A 6,472-nucleotide genomic window follows, 5' to 3' on the forward strand; every position below is an offset into this window, starting at 1 on the left:
GGCATAGATGTTCAGAATTGAGGCTTTGTACTGATGGATTTCTCCTGAATATGAAATTACCTTCTTCATCTCTTTTGATTGATTTTGGTTTGAAGTCTAACTTGTTAGATATTAGAGGAGCTACACCTGCTTGTTTCTTGGGTCCATTTGATTGGAGGATCTTTTCCCAACCTTTTACCCTGATGTAGTGTCTGTCTTTGAAGCTTCAATGTGTTTCATGTATGCAGCAGAAGGATGGGTTCTGTATCCATTCTGTTAGCCTTTTCCTTTTTATAGGCAAGGTAAGACCGTTAATATTAAGGGAAAGTAAGGACCATTGATTGTTAATTCCTGTTTGTTTTAGATTTGTTGTTGGTGGTGGTATTGTGAATATACTTGCCCTGCTTTTTCTTTGGAGTTCTGGTAAAGTGGAATTATTTATTGTCTATATATTTGTGAGTGAAGTTAACTTCCTTGCTTTGGAGTTTTACTTCCAGAACTTTCTGAAAGGCTGTATTTGTGATTATGCATTGTGAAAATCTGGCATTGCCACTGAATATCTTGTTTTCTCCATCTATAGTGATTGAGAGTTCGGCTGGGTCAATGTTCTTCCCGAGCTTACAGTGAAGATTAACCCTAAACTTTGTAAACCATTTCTACTTTTTCTTCATGTATATCTCAAATAGCTCATGTTTCGTGTTCCCTTTATTCCCAATGAGAAAGTAGTTTTTCTTTCTCCTCTTGCAATAAGTTGTACATCCAACTATTATTCTGTAAGTCAAGGTTTTGCACACCCTAGTAGATTAGGAAACTTCCCACAGTTTACCACGAATCTTCACCTGACCAACAATGCAGGATAGTTAGAAGATAACTGCAAAAAGAACTATTGTGAATCATTACTTAAATTGTCTTTCTATTTTTCTGTTTCCAGATTTATAGATTTCTCTTTAAGGAAACATATACTTATCTACTTTGGGGACCAGTTCCTCTACCTTCTTAGTTAGAAAACCAAGTAGAAAGGAGCAAAGAATCTATAAGAAGAGTGAACATATACTCAGAAAATTAGTTTCCTCTTCTTTGTGTGATCTACACTAGTTCAACAGAAATATTTGATCCCAAGTCTCCCTTTTCTTCACACAGGTGCCTTTGCACAAACTCCTTTCTGATACCTTACAAGGAAAACAAATAATTAGATTCTTAGGTTTTATGTCTTTCTTCTCTAATTCTTTTATCGTAAAATCAAAATCAACAAGAGCATCTTAAAGCAACTGTTTCTTCTTGGAACGATTCCCAAAGGTCAGGACAGACACACCCCTCTCCCTTATTACACATAACCATTGACAACATATACTTACATGTTTCTGAATCTAAAAAATAGTTCTCAGTAACAAGTCCCTGACTTCTGAATCTTACAATGCCACCTGCATAAAATGTGTACCAAGCTAAGTGTCTAAGTTACATTTCCATGACAATGAAATGATAAAGAAGAAAAGAATTTATTTATTTTAGTTCACAGTCCCACAGTCTATTGCTGTGGGGAAGGGACAGTGATAGAAATTTGAAAAAACACTGATCATTCAGCATCCACAGCCATGAAGAGGAAGAAATTAATGCATGCATGCTAGTACTCAGTTGAATTTCTATATTTTTGTACAGTTAAGGGTACCCTGCCAATGGAATGATGATAAACACAGTCAGCAGATTTTCCTATTTCAATGAAAGATAATCAAGCTAATACCTCCAAATATGCTTACAAGCCAACATGACCTAGATAATACTTTATTGAGACTCTTTCTAAATGATTCAAGATTATGTCAAGTTGACAAATAAGTTAACCAGTTACCTAGTACTGGAACAAATGGAGATAATTGGCTATGTGTGCCATTTTCTTTATCTGTGAAATTAGCCAAGACACTTAGCCTTTTGGGTCTTACCTTCCTTGTATAGTACATAAGGTAGAAATATTTTGTTTTTGTTATTGTTTTAGTTCAGATTACATGATCTTTATATGACGTGGGATTACTGAAAATACCCACCATAACTGAGTTAGAGTTAATCTGTATCTTTAAGGCTATTAGTATGATTTCTGAAATTGAATGTACTGGTAATTGGCATGCATATGTTTGGGACTGTAACATGTCCTTGGCTCATTGTCCCCTGAATACAATGAAGTGTCTTTTTATAAAAAAAAAAAAAAAAAAAAAAAAAAAAAAGATAACTTTTCTGATTAATTTTCCTTTGAAGTATATTTGCCAGATTGCAGCATAAACTTTAAGATAGTGCTTACCTTTGGAGAAGAACTTCCTAAAGGCACAGAAAACAGAATATTTTCTTAACTCATTCAGCCATCCTGTATCTTTTGATTGAAAAGTTGAGGTCCTTAATATTTAAGTATATTTGTAGTGATATTGCTTGAACAAATGAAGCCTGTCTGAAGGTCATAGAATGAAGCTTGCCACTAGCCAACCATAGAGGTTTGGAGATCTATACAGACAGACAGAAAATGAGATAGCTGGACGGAACCAGGAGATAACCAGGGAGAAACAGGAACTCACTCTCTGGTATGCTGTCCTCTGGTAAGGTGTCCTATGGCTTGCTTCTTCTCTTTTATTTCTAAGCAATTTCCTCAATATCTGACTCTTGGTTTTTATTATTTAGACCAAGTAAGAACTCATTTTTCATATATTATTTAAAGTAATTTGTGTTGCTGCTTTGGTATACATGTCAATTTGATCCGAACTATAGTCATGTCAGAAGAGTGAATTTCAATTGATAAAATAACCCCACAGGATTGGACTGTGAGCAAGTCTATGGTGTATTATCTTGACTCACAATGAATGTGTAAGGGCAGAGATCACTGTGAGTGGTGCCACTCCTGGGTAGATGGACCTGGAGAGTAAAACAAAAGAAGGTACTAAATAAATGCAAGGCCTGTGGAGCAAGCTAGTAAGCAGCACTCAAGCATAGCCTCTACATGAGTTGCTGTCAAGGTCGTGTTGCTGTCAAGGTCGCTAAGAGAGACACACATGGCTTCCCAGAGAAGAGGAAAGAGACAAGATCTCCTGGGGAAATTGGGGGCATGAGGGGAAGCGACAGGGAGTTAGGAGAAAGAGAATGAGAGAAGAGGAGGGGAGAGGAGGGTATGAAGGACCAGGAAAATTGAGCAATGGAAAGAATAGAGGAGAGCAAGAAAAGAGATACCATAATAGAAGGAGCCATTATAGGTAAAAAGAGAAATCTGGAACTAAGTAAATGTCCAGAGATTTACAAGGATGACCCCAACCAACAATCTGAGCAATACTGGAGAGGCTGCCTTGAATGCCCTTCCCCAATAATGAGGTAGATGACTACCTTATATGTCATCCTACAGCCTTTATCCAATAGCTGATGGAAGCAGAAGAAGATACCCACAGCTAAACACTGAGGCAAACTCCTGGAATCTAGTTGCAGAGAGGGATGAATGATGAGCGAAGGGGTCAAGACCAAGCTGAGGAAACCCATAGAAAGAGCTGACCTGAAAAAGGAGGAGCTCATGGATCCCAGTCTGATAACTGGGAGATCAGTATAGGATCAACCCAGACGTCCTGTGTGTAGGTCTCAGCTAAGAGGCGTGGGCAATCTATGTGCCTCTGGTAGTGGATCAGTATTTATTCCTAGTTTGTGAATGGAGTTTGGGAGCCCATTCCACACAGAAGAATACTCTCTCAGTCTAGACACATGGGGAGGGCCTAGGTCCTCTTCCAAATGTTATGACAGACTTTGAAGATCCCTATAGAAGGCCTCACCCTCCCTGGGGAACAGAAAGGGGATGGGGTGGGGGATGGAAGGGGGACAGGGGAGGATGGGAGGCTGAGGCAACTGGGATTGAAATGTAAAACAAGCTTGTTGCAAATTTAAATAAAAATATATTATAAAATAAGGTTCCTCCCTCACTTGAGTTCTGTCCTAATTTCCTTCAAGATGGACTGTTTCCTGGAAGTGTGAGATGAAATCAACCTTTTTCTCCCTTGCTTGCTTTTGGTTGTGTGTGGCATTTCATCACAGCAGTACAAACTCAAACTAAGACACTTTGTTAGGGTGATTGTCGTGTTGCACTTACATTTTTTTTTTTTTTTTTTTTTTTGCTGTTTGTCTTTTTAGTCCTATTTTGTGTTTCACTGATTGAAATTCGTTTTTTCTACCATTTCTTAGGTTTTCTTATTTTTCTTTTCAGTTTTTTCTCTAGGGCTAGATGTTCTGGTGAGTGCAAATTATTTTAGTTTGTTTTTAAGATATAAAAGTTTTCTTTCTCCTTCAACACTGATGGAAAGTTTTGCTAGATATCATTGTCTTGATTGCCATCCATGATCTTTTAGACAGTAAAATATATTGTTCCAGACTCTTACGGCTTTTAAAGTTTCCACTGACAAATCAGCTGTTACTCTGATAGGCTTTCCTTTATATTTGACTTATGATGTTTCTCTTGTAGCTTACAGTAACCCCATGTGAAATTTGGAAGAAAATGGCTGAAGCTAGAAATATGATGGGAGATTTCATTCTGTAAATGTTTCTTGTACTGGTTAATGAATAAAATACTGTTAGCCAATAGGAAAGCAAGATAGGTGAGACTAGGAGACAAGGAGTAGAGAGGAAGTAGTAGTGAGGGGTTTCAAGATGGAGGACCAAGAGAAAAGAATTCCGGGCCCTCTCTCCGGTAATATAAGACCACATGAAAATATTTAGATTAATAGAAATGGGCTAGCTAATAAGAAATACTAGTAACAGGCCAACAGAATTATATCTAATACAGTGTGTTATTTGGGGATGGCAAGGTGGTGGGACCAGGTCAGTGGAAAACCACTCATAACATATATATATATATATATATATATATATATATATATATATATATATTTACTCTGATCCCCCAAATGACAACCAGAACAGAACATTTCTTCTTATTTGTTCATCTTTCTACTTTGTATCTTTAGATGTGAGTATATAACCTAGAGTAACCATAGAAACCAGAAAAGTATAAGGGAGCATGGTGGGAGGAGTTCTAAAGAGAGGGATGGAAAAACATTAATACAATGAATAGAAAAATAGCGGTATTTTACAAAGGGAAGACAATCCTGAGAGAATGGAAGAGGAAGAGGGGTAAATAGCAGCAAGCATTCTGAAAAAGGCCATAGGGAAACATTATGTTTACTTAAAAACACATATGTAATGTACACACACATGAACAGAGATAGAGGGGGGAAAGGAGTTTGAGTGAAGTTATACCACTTATGTTGATAACGCTACCCCAAACAGTCGTGGATTACCAATAAAAACATCCTCATGCTAAGCTTGGGAAACCTCTCTTCCAGTTGTTAGTGGATTTGAAACACCTCACAAAATAATTTAGGTTATTGCTATTTCCCTTTATTTCTTCCCATTGATTGAAGATAAGACTCTATTTATAAAGATAGCACATATTTCAGACACAATACTTGGAAAAATTGAGCTTGAAATAATTGGGAAACTTCCTCTGTAAGGACCAGCTCTCTTAGTATCTGAAGTTTCTATGCAAGCTGACAAGGGCAAAAAGCAATCAGTATAAGTATAGCTTACAAACAACAGCAATGAACATGGTTGAAAATGTGCTAAATGATACAATAGTTGGACTTCTATATTGGGTGTAACTGGACTTAAGGTCTGTTCAACAAGAGGGAACTTTTGCCTGTAACTGTAAATCTAGCTCACTACCCATGGCTGATGAAATCATGGATTCTATAGGAAAACATTACTACCACATTTACACAGTGGAGTATTTCTCAGTGGTAAAAACAATAGCATCTTGAAATTTGCAGGCAAATGGATGAAACTAGAAAAAAAATCCTGAATAACGTAACCCAGACCCAGAATGACAAACACAGGATATATTCATTCATGAGTAGATATTAGATGTAAAGCAAAGGATAACCAGGCTACAATCCACAGCCCTAGAGAAGCTAAGTAGAAAGAGGAACCCTAAGAGGGACACACATGGATGGCCCCAGGAAGGAAAAATAGTTAAGATCTCCTGGGTAAACTGGGAGAGGGGATAGAAGGAAGGGGATGCAGGATAGGGGATGGGAACATGAGGGATAAAGAAGACCAAGTTGTGGGAGGGATGGTGGGAAAGAGCAAAGAAAGAGATCTTGATATAGGGAACCATCATGAGGCTAGGAAGAAACCTGGTGCTATAGAAATTCTAAGGCTTTCTATGTAAGGAACTATCTGGTATAATGAAGTTCCTCATATTTCTCACTGTGTTTGGACTTATAAAACTAGTGGGTGAGTTTTGGAGATCTTTAAGAAGAGGCATGTTATAACCAGATATGCATTATATAAAATCAATTGAAAGTACATGAAGAATGGATTGGGGAAATTACCTACAAGAATCCAGGAGCTCACCTTTGGTTTTGACAACAAGACAATACTCTAAATACGAGTCTATGGGAACAGGAAGGAACGGACAACATGGACATTT

Source organism: Phodopus roborovskii, unplaced genomic scaffold (assembly GCF_943737965.1).
Source record: "Phodopus roborovskii unplaced genomic scaffold, PHOROB, whole genome shotgun sequence".
NCBI lineage: Eukaryota > Metazoa > Chordata > Mammalia > Rodentia > Cricetidae > Phodopus > Phodopus roborovskii.